The following is a 22,294-nucleotide window of genomic DNA, read 5'->3' on the forward strand; positions in this document are numbered from 1 at the left end:
TTCATGGAGGAGAAACATCCTCCGGTGCGTGACAGCGCTTGATGCTCTGATAAAGTGAGCTATTAGGGGGAGCAGACAAGAAACCGAATGGACATTCCAAACTACATCATCTACATATGCGATGGTCAGTGGGATGTACCGCCAATGCTTTGTACATCCCGTCCAGAGAGAGAGAGAGAGAGAGAGAGAGAGTTGGGGCAGAGAGAGAGAGAGAGAGAGACTGGACACACTTGTCGGCATAAGCAGGCAGCAGACAGAACACATGAATTCCCCGCCTGACTCTGCAACGCCCCAATTGCTGGCTCAATAATCCTGGCTGGTACACACTTTTGCAGAAGAAAATCAATGAAATAAAAATGTATTGTTTGTGGGGGAAACAATTGTTGTCACTGATTTTCATTCTGTCTTTGACTGATCTTCCTTACCCATTGCATTTGCAGGTCTCAGTATCATATCCGCCACAGACGGCTCCTATTTATTTTTGATCTGTCCGACAGCCGGCGCTTACCTGTTCGCTAGGCTGGAAGTATATGCAGCTTAGCGAACAGGACTGAATCAGGCCCTTTATCTGTCTGTGCTCATGGTCGCCATCTCTCTCTCTACAGATCTCACACACTCTCCCTCTGCCCCAGGTTAATGGCTGTGAGGGGTAAGGAGACAGAAGGGAAGAAGGACACAGAAAACCTATATGTTACCTAACAACTCACCTCTGATATAATGCTAGAACAGGTCCAGGTGCAGCACATATTCGGTGTACACATAGGTGGCCGGCTGCTCACCCGTTATACTCGTGTAGACCTGGGTAACATAGATAAAGGTTATTACTGCACTATTTATACAATACTGACTATAGTGCACAACCTAGGGGTCTAGTTACTAACATGCAGCAATAAGGTGGATTGTCTATTACCTATTATTGGGGCAACAGAAACTCACTTATTGCCACCATCAGAGAAAGGTGACTAGTATCTGGGACTTAAAAATACTTTCTACCTCACTCTTCCCAACTGCTTTATATGTAATAATAAAATAAATTTTTAACCAATTTATCATCTTTTTTTCATGGATTTCTGTAAGAAACACCCTTTCAGCATTTTATATGTGGAAATGGGAAACAGGGATAGAGGGGCGCACAATCACTTTACTATAGTGTTCTCAGATCTAGTCCTCTGCATACACTGGCAGTGCATGTTTTCCATATGTCCTTGCTGGAGCACAGGCATATTCATTACTCACTGACACATTATAAAATATCTACAGATGATTCTTAGGATTTCACTTGTGTTTCTGTGAGGAGACCTGTAAATTGTGCGACGTTAGCTTGTCCCAAGCACTGGAAATGGGAAGCAATGCTCCTCTATAAGAAATGAATGTTACAGTAAGGGGGTCATATTGTTCATTTGCACCCCCACGTGGTCCAGCGATGGTTTTTTTCCGTGCATGCACATAATGAATTATGCGCATGTGCAGGGTCCCTGGGCGACTGAACTCAGCGACTGATCAGTTCACACTGACCAATGTGGGCCAGGGGAGTGGGGCAGCAGAGTAGGGTGTCCACCATGGGAACGCTCAGCATTTCATGGCCGTCCCCATGGGATTGCGTGCAGGAGGTGGTGTGCCAGGGTTGGACGGCTGACGTCACATGACGTCGGGCAGGCGGATGACGTCAGCCGTTTGTCCTGGTTTCGGCCGGCCACTGACTTATATTTGCGTGGCCTGGATAAGTCATTCGATGGTCGGTGATCATCAAATGATTTCTCCTGCTGCGGGCACATGAGAGGGTATGTGTATTCGTGACACTTCCCCTCGCATGGTTGCAAGGTGATATGGTGGCGATTCGGCAGGGGCAGGCCCTCTGGGACTCGGTACGCTGCGAGTTTCACAGCTTACCGAGTCAACCAGAATCAGGGCCTAAGTGTAGAGATGGTGATGTCCTATATGTGTTATATAAAATATCTCTCAATCCATCTATGCCAAATCACTTCAGTCAGACACAAAGCCCTCTGACTGTCTCACTGGTCACCAAAGGCTATCCGCTTAAGCAGCACTTTCCCAGTTACAGGAAGAACACTATACACTTGTACCCAGACCGTCCAATAGGACCCTTCCATCAGGTACAGAAAGCTCTGCTCCCGGACTTCCCAGGTGCAGTTACCTGCAGTGAAACAGCTTTCTCATCAATTATCTAGTTCAACACAGGTGACTACAATCATAAACAGGGGGAAGCCCAAGAGCAGATGCTCTTGTACCTGATGGAAGGGGTCGTGCTGGGGGATCTGTTATTCCCCCACTCCCATCCCTAACTCCCCTCTCACATGTCAATACAGACAAAAGTAAAACAGTACGGATGGCCATTGACCATCGATGATTCCAAATCATCGATGGTTCATGGCCAATGTCGAATACTTTAGCCATAGATGGGGGAAAACCAGATGGTTTCCCTCCATCGATGAAACAGCAAAACAATGTTTGCCTTTTTTTTTTAAAGCGCCGGGACACAGAGCATAGCTCTGCCCACTGACACCAGCGAAGCCCCGTCCCCCGTGTTTTGATTGGACCACAGCCCAATCAATCAAACACAATGGATGACCATCGATATGTAAAAATATCGATGGACATCCATTGCATAGTTTAGCACTATCGATGGCCAGTTGCAGAATTGCCACCGATGGCAATGGCAACGATGGCCATCCCTATAAAACAGATATTTTAGTAGATGTATTTAAAAGTGAAATAACATAGGCACCTGATTATCACTACCCCGGAGGGCTGTATTCTATTGTATTATGTTGATGAAATAGTTACAGCCATACATTTATGTACATTTAATGTTCCTTTCTTGCAGTTAGATTATAAATTAGGAACATGTACATAGGATCTCACTGAAATTAGGCACAAATAACATTAACAGGGTAAGTTATAGCAACTTAGAAATCCTAAAAATAAAATTAGACCCATTAGCATGGATACTATAGAGTGTATATGGGAGAGCAGCAAGCTGGTCACATGACCCAAGCTATACACTTTCATAGCTGAGAGTGGCAGTTATTTTCCAACTGGCATCTCTGCAGCAGACAGCATCAGAGGAGGAAGCAGCAGCGCAAGCAGAGGATTGAGAAGGGGAGAAAAAGCGATTTCAGGAGACAGAAAGCCAATTACTGGATCAGGTGTACCCGTCGGAAGACGCAGGAGCCAGATCAGGAGAGGTAAATCGACTTAGTGGATCAGGTGTACCCGTCGGAAGACGCAGGAGCCAGATCAGGGGAGGTAAATCGACTTATTGGATCAGGTGTACCCGTCAGAAGACGCAGGAGCCAGATCAGGAAAGGTAAATTGACCAATTGGATCAGGTGTACCCGTCGGAAGACGCAGGAGCCAGATCAGGAAAGGTAAATTGACCAATTGGATCAGGTGTACCCGTCGGAAGACGCAGGAGCCAGATCACGAAAGGTAAATTGACCAATTGGATCTGGTGTACCCGTCGGAAGACGCAGGAGCCAGATCAGGAGAGGTAAATCAACTTATTGGATCAGGTGTACCCGTCGGAAGACGCAGGAGCCAGATCAGGAGAGGTAAATCGACTAATTGGATCAGGTGTACCCGTCGGAAGACGCAGGAGCCAGATCAGGAAACGTAAATTGACCAATTGGATCAGGTGTACCCGTCGGAAGACGCAGGAGCCAGATCAGGAAAGGTAAATTGACCAATTGGATCAGGTGTACCCGTCGGAAGACGCAGGAGCCAGATCAGGAAAGGTAAATTGACCAATTGGATCTGGTGTACCCGTCGGAAGACGCAGGAGCCAGATCAGGAGAGGTAAATCAACTTATTGGATCAGGTGTACCCGTCGGAAGACGCAGGAGCCAGATCAGGAAAGGTAAATTGACCAATTGGATCAGGTGTACCCGTCGGAAGACGCAGGAGCCAGATCAGGAAAGGTAAATTGACCAATTGGATCAGGTGTACCCGTCGGAAGACGCAGGAGCCAGATCAGGAAAGGTAAATTGACCAATTGGATCAGGTGTACCCGTCGGAAGACGCAGGAGCCAGATCAGGAAAGGTAAATTGACCAATTGGATCAGGTGTACCCGTCGGAAGACGCAGGAGCCAGATCAGGAGAGGTAAGTCAACTTATTGGATCAGGTGTACCCGTCGGGAGACGCAGGAGCCAGATCAGGAAAGGTAAACCGACCAATTGGATCAGGTGTACCCGTCGGAAGACGCAGGAGCCGGATCAGGAGAGGTAAGTCGACTGATTGGATCAGGTGTACCCGTCGGAAGACGCAGGAGCCAGATCAGCAGAGGTAAGTTGACATATCGGATCAGGTGTACCCGTCGGAAGATGCAGGAGCCGGATCAGAAGATGGAGGAGATGGTCGGGAAGAAGAGGAGAAGGAAGGAGACCTCAAGAAGGCCTGAAAAGGAAGCACCTGAGGAGGAACCCAGCGGCAAGATACAGAAGACAGACCAGAACACAGAGGAGATGGCCGGAAAGAAGAGGTGCAGGAAGGAGACATCAAGAAAGCCTGAAAAGGAAGCACCTGAGGAGTCCAGCAGCAAGATGCAGGAGAAAGACCAGAAGACAGTGAAGAACACTTCATCAAGAAAATCCAGAGAGGAGGAATCGCTGGAAGAGAGAAAGAGAGCAGCAAGCGAGGCTAAAGACCCGGATGAAGATCAGCCAAGACCAGGTAAGCGGAAATGTAGTTGGATGTCCTTGCACTGTAGTTCATTTTCACATTGGCAAAGTTGAATATTGTTTATATAAAAAAAATATAAATAATGTTTTATATGTAATTTATATTCACTTCATTGGTTACTACAGTTATTCAGATAAAGACAGTCTCAAAAAAATGGATTAGTAAAACTACTGTAATATTTATGGAGAAAGGTGCACAACTACAAAGGTGCTGTAACCTACAGTATAGCTCAGTTTGGTGACAGGCATATGCCGGCATTCGCGGGGTCATTTACACAATGAAAACACAGTATGAATGTTCTTCTACCTTTACCTAGCCTAATCCTAACATTACTATGATTATTACTTTATTAACCCCACACACAAACATCAGGGGGTTTACAGAATAGCTCTAGGTTTACTGGCACTAAAGGTGGTAATACCCAGGATGGTGGTGTCTGCATTTATACTTGACAGCCCAACCCCCCTGGGGAAGACAGCCATGGTGATAACTGAAGAATGTAGGGCTGGTGTCACCCGGTGTAATGACTCATGGGGGGAAATTTACTAAGATGTGTATGCTACTTCACATGTGATGTTGCTATAGGCAACCAATCAAAATCTACTTCTTATTTATTTAGCATCCTCTAGAAGACAGGATCTGATTGGTTGCCCATAGCAACATCACATGTGAAGTAGAATACACATCTTAGTAAATCCCCCCCCCCCCCTTCCCCCCATGGTGTCATGGCGTTTTTTTCCCTTCATTTAATTATGGACTTGGTACAATATTAGATATTTAATTTAAAGTAATGTATGTTAACATGAATTTCACATATAGGAATACAGATGCAAACCCTTTCATGCTGTTTATAGGACATTTTGGTAGGTTATAAAAAGTAATACAACAAAACGCATTATATCCAGTGTCAAACTTGGACATGAAGGGCCCATCAGGCGAATGTAATGGTTGGCATCTATTGTAGCTCAATGCCATTACAAATGTACTACAGGCGATGTGATTAGTGCCAGAACGGTATGGCCAGTAACTACAGGATTAGCTCAGAGGAATTGGCTTGGTCACTAGAACCCCAGGCAATCCTTTCGATCACTAGCAATCATTTCCCTGCTTAAATTTGCATGAGAATGCATCACTACCAGTTCCTTAAAACACATAAATGAACATGCTCCATTCCTACAATATCAAATAGGCACTATTCAGTTACGCAACAAAATTATTAAACTCAAAAGTGATCAAGGTGCAGGGCAATACTGTGTCTGAAGTCTGAGGGCACATAGAAAACATTGGTGGTAGCTGTAGAAGGACAGAAAGTCGACACAAGAAGGGGGAAGGGCTAATGCACTGCTGTTAACAAGGGAAGGGCAGAGAGCCTGGATCAGACAGAGCTTGAGAGTCCAAACCACGCAGGGATAGAGCAGAGAGACTGAACCAGACAGGGGAAGGGCAGAGAGGCCGGACCAGACAGGGGAAGGGCAGAGAGGCCGGACCAGACAGGGGAAGGGCAGAGAGGCCAGACCAGACAGGGGAAGGGCAGAGAGGCCAGACCAGACAGGGGAAGGGAAGAGAGGCCGGACCAAACAGGGGAAGGGCAGAGAGGCCAGACCAGACATGCGCATGTGCAGGTCTGCCTGGGGAGCTGGGCACAACAGCTCTCCTTATCGCCTGGGGGGGATTAATACATTTGCCCATTATTTAAAAAATGTTATGGCCTCCATCATACATCTGCCCCACTGTGTACATTAAAAGTGTAGTTAGGAGCTTGAGGTTACTGTACAATGATGTCTGGCGTTTCCGATTAGCTATAAGTATATTCAGCTTTGTAAAACCCTACAGTGTGTTTTATGTTGTGGTCCCAGTATTCCCACTTCAGTTATCATCATATTACTGTGTGTTTAGCTGTTAAACAATAATTGGTACTTATGTATTATCTGGGCTCCCATGTTAAATGCACCCCATTTTTTCATACCCCTACTATCCAACTACGCATGGAGTTGATATTATATAGTGTGGCGAGCGCAGCGAGCCACCGTTCCCGAAGCGTGGCGAGCGGACGTGGTCTCATAAGAAAAACGGGAGCCCAGATATTACATAAGTACCCAATAATTTCATCATGTCTCTTACTTTGCTCCACAAGGACCAAGCAGCGTCTCACCACCAGACAAGGAGGAACCTCTCTTCATGGACAGGTACAAGATCAGCCGTGAGTTAGGAGAGGGCGGCTATGGAGTGGTCCTGCTGGCGCGTGATATCTCCACCAAGACGGATGTCGCCATAAAGGTCGTGAACAACGAGGGACTGTCAGAGAGAGAAAAAGAGAAGACAAGGATTGAGACCAGGGCCCTACAATCAACATCTGGGAGCCCCTTCTTAGTACATGGCCTCCTGACCTTCCAGACCGAGAACATCCTGGCATTCGTCATGGACTACGCCAACGGAGGAGACTTATTCGACCTGCTGCAATCAAGAGGGCGTCTTGAGTCTACAGCTGCAACGTAAGATCTATGCATAATCTGGTGTATAACTGTGTGACTGTGTGCAAGACAAAATCCTATAGGAGCTTACAGTCTAGGAAATGAGCAAACACACATACTTACATTCACTGTACAATATATGTTATTCCTTGTTGGACTCCCATCACTTTGGGGTATAGGTATGATGCAGTGATAAGGAAGTGAGCCAGAAGAGAAGTGGCCCATGGCAACCAATCAGCACTGAAGTAAAGGTGCGTACACACGGTAAGATATAGTGCACAATCTAGCTAGCTAGTTGTGAATAGCATGCTAGATAGTGCACTATATCTTCCCGTGTGTACGCACTATCTGACGTACGATGCACGCTCCCACCGGTCGTCTGGCAGGAAGCTGATCGGGTGAACATGCAACTCAATTCTGGCTAGAAAGCATAAGATGTATAGTGTAGTATAGCTGTGACGTCATATCGTATGTGATATCTTATGCACACTGTATGTTATTATAAGCACAAATCTTATGCTTCTGACCACTGGGACTTTCCTGGGAAATAGTATATAATATCATACGGAACATAAATCGTACCGTGTGTACGCACCTTAACGCCTGGAATTTGCATAGTATGAAATTATACAGAGTAGAGGATTGGTTGCCATAGACCAATTTTCCTCTGGCTCATTGCTCCTCCCTTATCACTGCTCATACAACTAACCCTTTGCCTTTTCCTACTATGACTTTATCCTACCTGTATTTTCTTCTGCCTTTTCTATAGCTGTTAAGGTGGCCATGCGCTTCTTCTTGCAGCAGAGTATGGCCATCCAGTCCCTTCGGCCGGAAACTTCCCAGGCGGTAGGATCGCATGTGATGTATCGCATACGATCCTTTGACATGTGATGTATCACATGCGACCCCGCTCCCCGCAGTGGGTCCGAGTTGGAGGTCGGACATGCAGCAGGTACGACCTTTGATCTGATGCACAGTGGACCGCGTATCGGATCAGATGTCAAACACACCCGATTTGGCCACTTTTACACAATTTCTCAGCCCGATCCGTCAGAATCAGGTGAAAAGTAGCCAAATTCGGACTAGTGTATGGGCACCTTTACACTATTCCCCATCCTACACTGCATCTCTCTATCCTGCCCATACACTACGGCTGATTTGGGATGTTACAATATTGATACATTTCTTCTTTAACAGAGTCTTCGCTGCCGAGATCGTGTCCGGTCTCCAGCACTTCCACAGGATGGGCTTCATCCATCGGTAACTAACTTTCTTTCCTTGTTTAAATAAACATAAAATAAAAGGGCTGCATTAGTACTTGTTCTTATTGTGGGAAATAAATCATAGTAGTTACACCCTTATAAACATAACATTACTCTGCGATGCATTCAGTGCTAATATGTGTACTGAGAAATAAGAGGTATGGTAAGATATTTTACTGCCTGCACAGAAGACCCATGTGCAGAAGAACTGGCACTGATGCCATAATATTTGCTATATTCTGCACAGACACAAACTCCATATTTCTGGGGAAGACATATGGCGTTCCAGTCATCCATGCTCAGTGAGCATAAGGGGCAGCCTGGTGCCCCCTCAGCTTTAGGACCTTGTTCATAGCACACACTGCACCCTGGTCTGGCCATGTGGAACAGGCATTTATCAATTGGGAGATGCACTTTTCTACATTTCCAGATGTATCCTCATATAGCCAGCCTCAATCCGCCATGCTGAGTAAGTGCCAGTGAGACCCCAGGTCCCGTGCAACTCTGCCAGCATCCAGCATCTGCCAGCAAATGCCTCTTAGTCACAACATAACACAACTAAGATGTGCCAGGAGACTTTGCCCTAATATGTGTCTGAGGACATATCTGCAGCCTTAGTCACTTACTGTATTATGTATTTCATATACTGTCCATGCAAACAAGTACTTAATGAAGAAATTGTTCCTATTACAGAGACATCAAACCAGAGAACATCCTGCTTCATGACGGCCATATTAAAATCGCCGACTTCGGGCTGGCGTTGGAGAACACACCCAAAACCTCTGGCTACGCTGGAACACGTGGCTACATTGCCCCAGAGGTGAGGCTATAATAAATTAGAGGTCGGCTGTACAGTATAAAGGTGCATGCTACAAACAATAGCGGCTTCATGTTCTAAATGGCATCTAATCATGATCTGCCTTCACTGACAGCCAATCACAGGTGTTTTCCTACACTGGTGGTTTATGAGTGGCTGGCTGGGTAATGCAGAGCCAGGGCAATCCCTCTTATCATTTTGCAGGGGTTGTTCATAGTGAACTTTTGTATCTATGGGGATTTTCCAGGTTTGGTTTATACCTTTGACTCCTTCATTGGCACTCCCGAGAATTTTACGGGTTATGCTCCAGTTCACAGTGAGATCAGTGCTACGCTCGGCTTCAGCAGCTGCCCAGCCTTGCCTCCTTCCCCCGGCTGTGTGCGGTGTGACCTTGTAATGTCATGTCGCACACAGCCAGGTTCAGGGCCGGGCAGCGGCTGATGGAATGCCCAGCGGCACTGCTCGGCTCTGGGTAATGCAGTAGGGGGGGGGGGGGGTGTTGGGAAGCGCTCCCCAAAAAAAACACCACTGAAGGGGTTAACTTACACTACGATGAATAAAAGTGGAATATTTTGTATTGAGTAAATAATAACTGGGTCTCATAGTATTGTTGTAATAAACCAATTATCTTGTGACGTAATTAAGGCTAATGTAACACACTGCATAAAAGAACAATATAAATCATTGCCTCTGCCTGTATGTATGAAATATATCATGTGTCCCAACCAGGGTGCCAGATGTGTCTTTGTCAGTGTAACATCTGATGGCAGGCGTATTGTGCCCAGATCTGCTCTCCTGTTTATAAAGTGTTATTTAGTGAACTGTTACCTTTTATTGACAGATCATCAAGCGAGGGCCATATGATGCGGGAGTGGATTGGTACTCCTTCGGTGTGGTGCTATTCGAGATGACAACAGGAAAATCCCCCGAGGAGTGCCACATCTCGGCTTTGGCGGGCTGTCATCTGTGCCCGAATACAAGAAACATCATTGAAGAGGTGAGTGTCAGACCCTACTTAGCATTCATCACCAAGTAACAAAGAGGCCATAAACAATGTGTCAGCGTCTGTTATTTATACAGAACCCCCATTCTCTAGTATCAGCCATGTAGTTGTTCTACGAGCGGTCATGTAGCTGTACATGGGGAAGCTATATGTAGTTACATACGTCAGATTACATTACTGGCTCCACCTCCCTGACACACACAAATAAGTGTTGGCTAAAAGAAACTCCAAGCCAGACCAATGCCTGCTGCAGGAGTCACTGTACCACTGGCATACACCACTGGTCACGTTATACAGCACCGGCATTTTCCATGTTTCTATTCAAATGTAAGCAAATCAAGTCCAGTGAATGACCCCCAATGGTACCATGATAAGCAGTAACCAGCTAGAGGTTAGGGGAAAGAATACTAAACTACATAGACACACATCCTCTGATTAGGGGAAAATAATGATTATTTTCTTTGAGGCTAAAAATCATTTGAGAAATATGTCTCCCAAATATGTGCTGTAAGGAATCAGACTGCAGCTGAACAGACACTTAGTTGCCCTCACGTTCCTCTTTCCAGCTCCTGTGTGGTGACCCTGAGATGCGTCTGGGTGAGAACGGCAACATCAGAGAACATCCATTCTTCACGGGAATCGATTGGGAGAAGTTAGAACACCTGCAGGACCCATTCACTCCCAGGTTCTCCCTGCAGCCGCCACAGTGAAGGTAACATCACTTCCCCAGGCGCAGGAGGTATAACATCATCTCACACAGGAGCAGCCGATACCTCCATCAGTAGCCACAGAACAACTTCCAGCTTCCAGAAGAACACCTGGCTTCTCCGTCAGCCCGAATTACACAAGGTGGCAGAACATCGCCCCTCAACTAACAACTACGGTATGTTCTCCAACGCCCATCAAGTACTGGAGACCGAGAGACCGGAACATCAACTCTCATCCTGATTGGGTAAGTACGATCCAACCCATATTATGCGCAATGTTTGGTTTCTGCACATGTGATCACATGGCAGAACAACAAACACCTCTGCTGATTGCAGAGGTGCTTGCGGTGTAGAGCAGCCAGGGATCACAAATGGAGGCAGGGGGTGGAATGCACCTCCTCCTGCATTTGCATTGCTTGAGGATCCCACATGATAAGCTGCTGTGAGCAGCTTGTCATGTGCAATCCAAACTGAATCAGGCATTTTCTAAAAATGTATATAAAATATAACATCAATGGCGAGGGTTTGGCTGACTTATCTGGGGAGGACGGAGGCCAGAACTGATGTTATATCTTATATACATTTAAGCTGCAAGGCAAAGTTTCTTTGGTCTCGCAAGCTGACCTACAACTGCAAGCCTGAGAGAGATGAGACTTACTCAGGCTGCAGTCGCAGCGTCACAGCCACCGATGGTCCTGATGTTTTTCTAAACTACAATCGCAGTTTGATATGATCACAAATGGAGGCAGGGGGTGGAATGCACCTCCTCCTGTGTTTGCACTGCTTAAGGATTGCACATGATAAACTATTGCATGCAGCTTATCATATGCAATCCAAACTGAGAGCCTGATTCAGACCTGTTTTCTATGCTGGAAATAAATTGTGTCTACGGCACTTAAGTGGGGAGGCGTCCTGTATAAAAACAAAAAAACACCCTGAGGGCGGCGAAAGTGTCACAAAGATTGGTCTGGAGACCCCAACTAGTTGGCAAGCCGTGCCCTCACCATTTGGAGCAGAGTGCCCACCATTAAATTTTGCGGTCTACATTCACAGCATAAACCAGCAGCCACGGCCAACAAGGTGGAGTCGTCTCTGTAAGATCGCAGCACACAGTGCTCACACAGCTGGAGACCCGACCTCTGTGCCAGTGGGAAGTGCAGCTACTGCAGTCCGGGACCACGGACCAGCTGTCCCCGCTGGGAGCAGAGAGGTACTGGAGCCACCTGTTTTATGGGATCCAGGCAGTGTTCCCCACAGCAATCCATCAGCTGTGCGAGCCCAACCCCCCACAAAGGAGGTACAAGTTGGAACGTGGGCCAGGTCGGGAATGGGGTTACACCACTCACTGAGACCAACGTTATTCTCCAGCAGCATCTAAAGGTTTATTATTGTTGAACCCAGTTGCATTAACTATCATGTGCAAACTGAATTAGGCATCTTCTGCAAAATTTATATAAAATATAATATCAATAGCGAATGATTGGCTGGCTGGCTAGTCTGTGGAGGTTGGAGGCCAGAACTGATGTTATATTTTATATACATTTCCATATACGGTAAACCACTTATTTACCGACACCTACTGGTCCGGCACCCCTGTAATCCGGACACATCAGGTGCCAGGGAAGTTAGGATATGGGTGCGAGCTAGGCTGAGTTACGGGTAGTGTCAAACTGCAGCAGCACCCCAGAATGATGCGATCGCATTTTGGTTGTCGGCCTGGGCAGAGTGCGTCTGAGTCCCCTTGCGCTCACCCGCTCTCTAACTCCCCCCTCAGCCTCTCTGCCCTCACCCTCTCTCTAACTCCCTCCCAGCATCTCTGCCCTCACCCACTCTCTAACTCTCTCTAACTCTCCCCTCAGCATCTCTACCCTCCCTCTCAGCGTCTCTGTTCTCACCCTCTCTCTAACTCCCCCTCAGCGTCTCTGCCCTCACCCTCTCTCTAACTCCCCTCTCAGCCCTCACTAACTCTCTAACTCCCCCCTCAGCGTCCCTGCCCTCACCCTCTCTCTAACTCCCCCTCAGCAACTTTGCCCTCACCCTCTCTCTAACTCCCCCCTCAGCGTCTTAGTCCTCTCCCTCTCTCTAACTCCCCCCTCTACGTCTCTGCCCTCACCCTCTCTCTAACTTTCCCCCTCAGGGTCTCTGCCCTCACACTCTATCTAACTCCCTCATCAGCGTCTCTGCCCTCACCCTCTCTCTAACTCCCCCCTCAGCGTCTCTGCCCTCACCCTCTCTCTAACTCCCCCCTCAGCGTCTCTCTGTCCTCTCCCTCTCTCTAATTCCCCCCTCAGCGTCGCTGCCCTCAAAGTCTATGTAACTCCCTCCTCAGCGTCTCTGCCCTCACCCTCTCACTAACTCCCCCCTCAGCATCTCTGTCCTCTCCCTCTCTCTAACTCCCCCTCAGCGTCTCTGCCCTCACCCTCTCTCTAACTCCCTCCTCAGCATCTCTGCCCTCACCCCCTCTCTCTAACTCCCCTCTCAGCCCTCACTAACTCTCTAACTCCCCCCTCAGCGTCTCTGCCCTCACCCTCTCTTTAACTCCCACTCAGCATCTTTGTCCTCACCCTCTCTCTAACTCCCCCCTCAGCGTCTCTGTCCTCTCCCTCTCTCTAACTCCCCCCTCTGCGTCTCTGCCCTCACCCTCTCTCTAACTCCCCCCCTCAGGGTCTCTGCCCTCACACTCTATCTAACTCCCTCATCAGCGTCTCTGCCCTTACCCTCTCTCTAACTCCCCCCTCAGCGTTTCTGCCCTCACCCTCTCTCTAACTACCCCCTCAGCGTCTCTCTGTCCTCTCCCTCTCTCTAACTCCCCCCTCAGCGTTGCTGCCCTCACAGTCTATGTAACTCCCTCCTCAGCGTCTCTGCCCTCACCCTCTCACTAACTCCCCCCTCAGCGTCTCTGTCCTCTCCCTCTCTCTAACTCCCCCCTCTGCGTCTCTGCCCTCACCCTCTCTCTAACTCCCCCCCTCAGGGTATCTGCCCTCACACTCTATCTAACTCCCCCCTCAGCGTCTCTGCCCTCACCCTCTCTCTAACTCCCCCCTCAGCGTCTCTGCCCTCACCCTCTCTCTAACTCCCCCCTCAGCGTCTCTCTGTCCTCTCCCTCTCTCTAACTCCCCCCTCAGCGTTGCTGCCCTCACATTCTATGTAACTCCCCCCTCAGCGTCTCTGCCCTCACAGTCTATGTAACTCCCTCCTCAGCGTCTCTCTCCTCACCCTCTCTCTAACTCCCCCCTCAGTGTCTCTGTCCTCTCCCTCTCTCTCTAACTCCCCTCTCAGCCCTCACTAACTTTCTAACTCCCCCCTCAGCGTCTCTGCCCTCACCCTCTCTCTAACTCCCCCTCAGCGTCTCTGTCCTCTCCCTCTCTCTAACTTCCCCCTCTGCGTCTCTGCCCTCACCCTCTTTCTAACTCCCCCCTCAGCGTCTCTGCCCTCACTCTCTCTCTAACTCCCCCCTCAGCGTCTCTGTCCTCTCCCTCTCACTAACTCCCCCTCAGCATCTCTGCCCTCACCCTCTCTCTAACTCCACCCTCTGCGTCTCTACCCTCACTCTCTCTCTAACTACCCCCTTAGCGTCTCTGCCCTCACCCTCTCTCTAACTAATTCCACAACGTCTCTGCCCTCACCCTTTCTCTAACTCCCCCCTCAGCGTCTCTGCCCTCACAGTCTATGTAACTCCCCCCTCAGCGTCTCCGTCCTCTCCCTCTCTCTAACTCGCCCCTCAGCGTCTCTGGTTAAACAGGAGGAATGAAGCCTGATAATCTCTTATATATTTAACCAGATGTGTCAATCATGTTGTGTGTATAACGCTGGGCGGAGTTAGTTACCAACTCCCAGCGTTATACACAAACCACCCCCCCCCCAGCCTAATAGCCTATCAGCGCAGAGAGTTAGTTATGCCCTCCCAGCGTTATACATATACCACACCCGGGCTAATAGCCTATCAGTGCACCCCCACTCTCTCCTGCCTGACCGTCGCTCACACCACCCCCCATCATCCATGCCCACACTGCTGCTCTCTCTAACTCCCCCCTCAGCATCTCTGTCCTCACCCTCTCTGCCCTCACCCACTCTATAACTCCCCCCTCAGCGTCTCTCCCCTCACCCTCTCTCTAACTCCCCCCTCAGCGTCTTTGCCCTCACCCTCTCTCTAACTCCCCCTCAGCGTCTTTGCCCTCACCCTCTCTCTCTCTCTAACTCCCCTCTCAGCCTCGCTGCCCTTACTAACTCTCTAACTCCCCCCTCAGCGTCTCTGTCCTCTCCATCTCTCTAACTCCCCCCTCTGTGTCTCTCTGCCCTCACCCTCTCTCTAACTCCCCCCTCAGCATCTCTGCCCTCACTCTCTCTCTCTAACTCCCCTCTCAGCCTCTCTGCCCTCACAAACTCTCTAACTCCCCCCTCAGCGTCTCTGCCCTCACCCGATCTCTAACTCCCCCCTCAGCCTCTCTGCCCTCACCCTCTCTCTCTAACTCCCCCCCAGCATCTGTGCCCTCACCCACTCTCTAACTCTCTCTAACTCCCCCCTCAGCATCTCTACCCTCCCTCTCAGAGTCTCTGTTCTCACCCTCTCTCTAACTCCCCCCCTCAGCGTCTCTGCCCTCACTCTCTCTCTAACTCCCCCCTCAGCGTCTCTGTCCTCTCCCTCTCACTAACTCCCCCTCAGCATCTCTGCCCTCACCCTCTCTCTAACTCCACCCTCTGCGTCTCTACCCTCAGTCTCCCTCTAACTACCCCCTTAGCGTCTTTGCCCTCACCCTCTCTCTAACTAATTCCAAAACGTCTCTGCCCTCACCCTTTCTCTAACTCCCCCCTCAGCGTCTCTGCCCTCACAGTCTATGTAACTCCCCCCTCAGTGTCTCCGTCCTCTCCCTCTCTCTAACTCGCCCCTCAGCGTCTCTGGTTAAACAGGAGGAATGAAGCCTGATAATCTCTTATATATTTAGACAGATGTGTCAATCATGTGTGTGTATAACGCTGGGCGGAGTTAGTTACCAACTCCCAGCGTTATACACACACCACCCCCCCCCCCAGCCTAATAGCCTTTCAGCGCAGAGAGTTAGTTATGCCCTCCCAGCGTTATACATATACCACCCCCGGGCCAATAGCCTATCAGTGCACCCCCACTCTCTCCTGCCTTACCGTCGCTCACACCACCCCCCATCATCCATGCCCACACTGCTGCTCTCTCTAACTCCCCCCTCAGCATCTCTGTCCTCACCCTCTCTGCTCTCACCCACTCTATAACTCCCCCCTCAGCGTCTCTCCCCTTACCCTCTCTCTAACTCCCCCCTCAGCGTCTTTGCCCTCACCCTCTCTCTAACTCCCCCTCAGCGTCTTTGCCCTCACCCTCTCTAACTCCCCTCTCAGCCTCGCTGCCCTCACTAACTCTCTAACTCCCCCTCGGCGTCTCTGTCCTCTCCATCTCTCTAACTTCCCCCTCTGTGTCTCTGTCCTCACCCTCTCTCTAACTCCCCCCTCAGCATCTCTGCCCTCACCCTCTCTCTCTAACTCCCCTATCAGCCTCTCTGCCCTCACAAACTCTCTAACTCCCCCCTCAGCGTCTCTGCCCTCACCCGCTCTCTAACTCGCCCCCCCCAGCATCTCTGCCCTCACCCACTCTCTAACTCTCTCTAACTCCCCCCTCAGCATCTCTACCCTCCCTCTCAGCGTCTCTGTTCTCACCCTCTCTCTAACTCCCCCTCAGCGTCTCTGCCCTCACCCTCTCTCTAACTCCCCTCTCAGCCCTCACTAACTCTCTAACTCCCCCCTCAGCGTCTCTGCCCTCACCCTCTCTCTAACTCCCCCTCAGCGTCTTTGCCCTCACCCTCTCTCTAACTCCCCCCTCAGCGTCTTAGTCCTCTCCCTCTCTCTAACTCCCCCCTCTGCGTCTCTGCCCTCACCCTCTCTCTAACTCCCCCCCTCAGGGTCTCTGCCCTCACACTCTATCTAACTCCCTCATCAGCGTCTCTGCCATCACCCTCTCTCTAACTCCCCCCTCAGCGTCTCTGCCCTCACCCTCTCTCTCTAACTCCCCTCTCAGCCCTCACTAACTCTCTAACTACCCTCTCAGCGTCTCTACCCTCACCCTCTCTCTAACTCCCCCTCAGCGTCTCTGTCCTCTCCCTCTCTCTAACTTCCCCCTCTGCGTCTCTGCCCTCACCCTCTCTCTAACTCCCCCCTTAGCGTCTCTGTCCTCTCCCTCTCTCTAACTCCCCCCTCTGCGTCTCTGCCCTCACCCTCTCTCTAACTCCCCCCCTCAGGGTCTCTGCCCTCACACTCTATCTAACTCCCTAATGCCCAGTCAACCCTCTGTCCCCATGTACAGCACACCCTAATGCCCAGTCACCCCTCTGTCCCCATGTACAGCACACCCTAATGCCCAGTCACCCCTCTGTCCCCATGTACAGCACACCCTAATGCCCAGTCACCCCTCTGTCCCCATGTATAGCACACCCTAATGCCCAGTCACCCCTCTGTCCCCATGTATAGCACACCCTAATGCCCAGTCACCCCTCTGTCCCCATGTATAGCACACCCTAATGCCCAGTCACCCCTCTGTCCCCATGTATAGCACACCCAAATGCCCAGTCTCCCCTCTGTCCCCATGTATAGCACACCCTAATGCCCAGTCACCCCTCTGTCCCCATGTATAGCACACCCTAATGCCCAGTCACCCCTCTTTCCCCACGTATAGCACACCCTAATGCCCAGTCACCCCTCTGTCCCCACGTATAGCACACCCTAATGCCCAGTCACCGCTCTGTCCCCACGTATAGCACACCCTAATGCCGTTACCCCTCTGTCCCCACATATAGCACACCCTAATGCCCAGTCACCCCTCTGTCCCTATGTATAGCACACCCTACTGCCCAGTCACCCCTCTGTCCCCATGTATAGCACACCCTAATGCCCAGTCACCCCTCTGTCCCCATGTATAGCACACCCTAATTCCCAGTCACCCCTCTGTCCCCATGTACAGCACACCCTAATGCCCAGTCACCCCTCTGTCCCCATGTACAGCACACCCTAATGCCCAGTAACCCCTCTGTCCCCATGTACAGCACACCCTAATGCCCAGTCACCCCTCTGTCCCCATGGACAGCACACCCTAATGCCCAGTCACCCCTCTGTCCCCATGTATAGCACACCCTAATGCCCAGTCACCCCTCTGTCCCCATGTATAGCACACACTAATGCCCGGTCACCCCACTGTCCCCATGTATAGCACACCCTAATGCCCAGTCACCCCTCTGTTCCCATATATAGCACACCCTAATGCCCAGTCACCCCTCTGTTCCCATGTATAGCACACCCTAATGCCCAGTCACCGCTCTGTCCCCATGTATAGCACATCCTAATGCCCAGTCACCCCTCTGTCCCCATGTACAGCACACCCTAATGTCCAGTCACCCCTCTGTTTCCATGTACAGCACACTCTAATTCCCAGTCACCCCTCTGTCCCCATGTATAGCACACCCTAATGCCCAGTCACCCCTCTGCCCCCATGTATAGCACACCTTAATGCCCAGTCACCCCTCTGTCACCTTGTACAGGACAAAAAATAATGCCCAGTCACCCCTCTGTCCCCATGTATAGCACACCCTAATGCCCAGTCACCCCTCTGTCCCCATGTACAGCACACCCTAATTCCCACTCACTCCTCTGTCCCAATGTACAGCACACCCTAATGTCCATTCACCCCTCTGTCCCCATGTATAGCACACCCTAATGCCCAGTCACCCGTCTGTCCCCTTGTATAGCACACCTTAATGCCCAGTCACCCTTCTGTCCCCATGTATAGCACACCCTAATGCCCAGACACCCCTCTGTCCCCACAAATAGCACACCCTAATGCCCAGTAACCCCTCTGTCACCTTGTTCAGCACACACCTGAATGCCCAGTCACACCTCTGTCCCCATGTATAGCACACCCTAATGCCCAGTCACCCCTCTGTCACCTTGTACAACACACACCTGAATGCCCAGTCGCCCCTCTGTCCCCATGTATATCACACCCTAATGCCCAGTCACCCCTGAGTCCCCATGTATAGCACACCCTAATGCCCAGTCACCCCTCTGTCCCCATGTATAGCACACCCTAATGCCCAGTCACCCCTCTGTCCCCATGTATAGCACAACTTAATGCCCAATCACCCCTCTGTCCCCATGTACAGCACACCCTAATGCCCAGTCATCCCTCTGTCCCATGTATAGCACACCCTAATGCCCAGTCACCCCTCTGTCCCCATGTATAGCACACCCTAATGCCCAGTCCCCACTCTGTCCCATGTATAGCACACCCTAATGCCCAGTCACCCCTCTGTGCCCATGTGTAGCACACCCTATGCCCAGTCACCCCTCTGTCCCATGTATAGCACACCCTAATGCCCAGTCACCCCTCTGTCCCCATGTATAGCACACCCTAATGCCCAGTCTCCCCTCTGTCCCCATGTATAGCACACCCTAATGCCCAGTCACCCCTCTGTCCCCATGTATAGCACACCCTAATGCCCAGTCACCCCTCTGTCCCCATGTATAGCACACCCTAATGCCCAGTCTCCCCTCTGTCCCCATGTATAGCACACCCTAATGCCCAGTCACCCCTCTGTCCCCATGTATAGCACACCCTAATGCCCAGTCACCCCTCTGTCCCCACGTATAGCACACCCTAATGCCCAGTCACCCCTCTGTCCCCATGTATAGCACACCCTAATGCCCAGTCACCCCTCTGTCCCCACGTATAGCACACCCTATTGCAGTTACCCCTCTGTCCCCACATATAGCACACCCTAATGCCCAGTCACCCCTCTGTCCCTATGTATAGCACACCCTAATGCCCAGTCACCCCTCTGTCCCCATGTATAGCACACCCTAATGCCCAGTCACCCCTCTGTCCCCATGTATAGCACACCCTAATGCCCAGTCACCCCTCTGTCCCTATGTATAGCACACCCTAATGCCCAGTCACCCCTCTGTCCCCATGTATAGCACACCCTAATGCCCAGGCACCCCTCTGTCCCCATGTATAGCACACCCTAATGCCCAGTCTCCCCTCTGTCCCCATGTATAGCACACCCTAATGCCCAGTCACCCCTCTGTCCCCATGTATAGCACACCCTAATGCCCAGTCACCCCTCTGTCCCCACGTATAGCACACCCTAATGCCCAGTCACCCCTCTGTCCCTATGTATAGCACACCCTACTGCCCAGTCACCCCTCTGTCCCCACGTATAGCACACCCTAATGCCGTTACCCCTCTGTCCCCACATATAGCACACCCTAATGCCCAGTCACCCCTCTGTCCCCATGTACAGCACACCCTAATGCCCAGTCACCCCTCTGTCCCCATGTACAGCACACCCTAATGCCCAGTAACCCCTCTGTCCCCATGTACAGCACACCCTAATGCCCAGTCACCCCTCTGTCCCCATGGACAGCACACCCTAATGCCCAGTCACCCCTCTGTCCCCATGTATAGCACACCCTAATGCCCAGTCACCCCTCTGTCCCCATGTATAGCACACACTAATGCCCGGTCACCCCACTGTCCCCATGTATAGCACACCCTAATGCCCAGTCACCCCTCTGTTCCCATATATAGCACACCCTAATGCCCAGTCACCCCTCTGTTCCCATGTATAGCACACCCTAATGCCCAGTCACCGCTCTGTCCCCATGTATAGCACATCCTAATGCCCAGTCACCCCTCTGTCCCCATGTACAGCACACCCTAATGTCCAGTCACCCCTCTGTTTCCATGTACAGCACACTCTAATTCCCAGTCACCCCTCTGTCCCCATGTATAGCACACCCTAATGCCCAGTCACCCCTCTGCCCCCATGTATAGCACACCTTAATGCCCAGTCACCCCTCTGTCACCTTGTACAGGACAAAAAATAATGCCCAGTCACCCCTCTGTCCCCATGTATAGCACACCCTAATGCCCAGTCACCCCTCTGTCCCCATGTACAGCACACCCTAATTCCCACTCACTCCTCTGTCCCAATGTACAGCACACCCTAATGTCCATTCACCCCTCTGTCCCCATGTATAGCACACCCTAATGCCCAGTCACCCGTCTGTCCCCTTGTATAGCACACCTTAATGCCCAGTCACCCTTCTGTCCCCATGTATAGCACACCCTAATGCCCAGACACCCCTCTGTCCCCACAAATAGCACACCCTAATGCCCAGTAACCCCTCTGTCACCTTGTTCAGCACACACCTGAATGCCCAGTCACACCTCTGTCCCCATGTATAGCACACCCTAATGCCCAGTCACCCCTCTGTCACCTTGTACAACACACACCTGAATGCCCAGTCGCCCCTCTGTCCCCATGTATATCACACCCTAATGCCCAGTCACCCCTGAGTCCCCATGTATAGCACACCCTAATGCCCAGTCACCCCTCTGTCCCCATGTATAGCACACCCTAATGCCCAGTCACCCCTCTGTCCCCATGTATAGCACAACTTAATGCCCAATCACCCCTCTGTCCCCATGTACAGCACACCCTAATGCCCAGTCATCCCTCTGTCCCATGTATAGCACACCCTAATGCCCAGTCACCCCTCTGTCCCCATGTATAGCACACCCTAATGCCCAGTCCCCACTCTGTCCCATGTATAGCACACCCTAATGCCCAGTCACCCCTCTGTGCCCATGTGTAGCACACCCTATGCCCAGTCACCCCTCTGTCCCATGTATAGCACACCCTAATGCCCAGTCACCCCTCTGTCCCCATGTATAGCACACCCTAATGCCCAGTCTCCCCTCTGTCCCCATGTATAGCACACCCTAATGCCCAGTCACCCCTCTGTCCCCATGTATAGCACACCCTAATGCCCAGTCACCCCTCTGTCCCCATGTATAGCACACCCTAATGCCCAGTCTCCCCTCTGTCCCCATGTATAGCACACCCTAATGCCCAGTCACCCCTCTGTCCCCATGTATAGCACACCCTAATGCCCAGTCACCCCTCTGTCCCCACGTATAGCACACCCTAATGCCCAGTCACCCCTCTGTCCCCATGTATAGCACACCCTAATGCCCAGTCACCCCTCTGTCCCCACGTATAGCACACCCTATTGCAGTTACCCCTCTGTCCCCACATATAGCACACCCTAATGCCCAGTCACCCCTCTGTCCCTATGTATAGCACACCCTAATGCCCAGTCACCCCTCTGTCCCCATGTATAGCACACCCTAATGCCCAGTCACCCCTCTGTCCCCATGTATAGCACACCCTAATGCCCAGTCACCCCTCTGTCCCTATGTATAGCACACCCTAATGCCCAGTCACCCCTCTGTCCCCATGTATAGCACACCCTAAT

General features: G+C 50.8%; 1 long non-coding RNA gene across 3 annotated transcripts in view; it reads right to left on the bottom strand.

Annotated features, from left to right (window-relative positions):
* Positions 1-707: 707 nt before the first annotated feature.
* LOC146045884 (uncharacterized) overlaps positions 708-22,294 on the bottom strand; it is a 191,004-nt gene continuing 169,417 nt past the window's right edge. For 2 of the 3 annotated variants that reach the window (XR_014465657.1, XR_014465655.1), the window contains 3 exons: positions 10,079-10,214; positions 6,822-8,448; positions 708-798 (listed from right to left, as the gene is read on the bottom strand). This is a non-coding gene — a long non-coding RNA (uncharacterized LOC146045884). The remainder of the gene's footprint in view (positions 799-6,821; positions 8,449-10,078; positions 10,215-22,294) is intronic. The other variant, XR_014465656.1, reaches the window with a different exon arrangement.

Source organism: Crinia signifera, chromosome 11, assembly GCF_055691185.1.
Source record: "Crinia signifera chromosome 11, ASM5569118v1, whole genome shotgun sequence".
Classification (NCBI taxonomy): domain Eukaryota; kingdom Metazoa; phylum Chordata; class Amphibia; order Anura; family Myobatrachidae; genus Crinia; species Crinia signifera.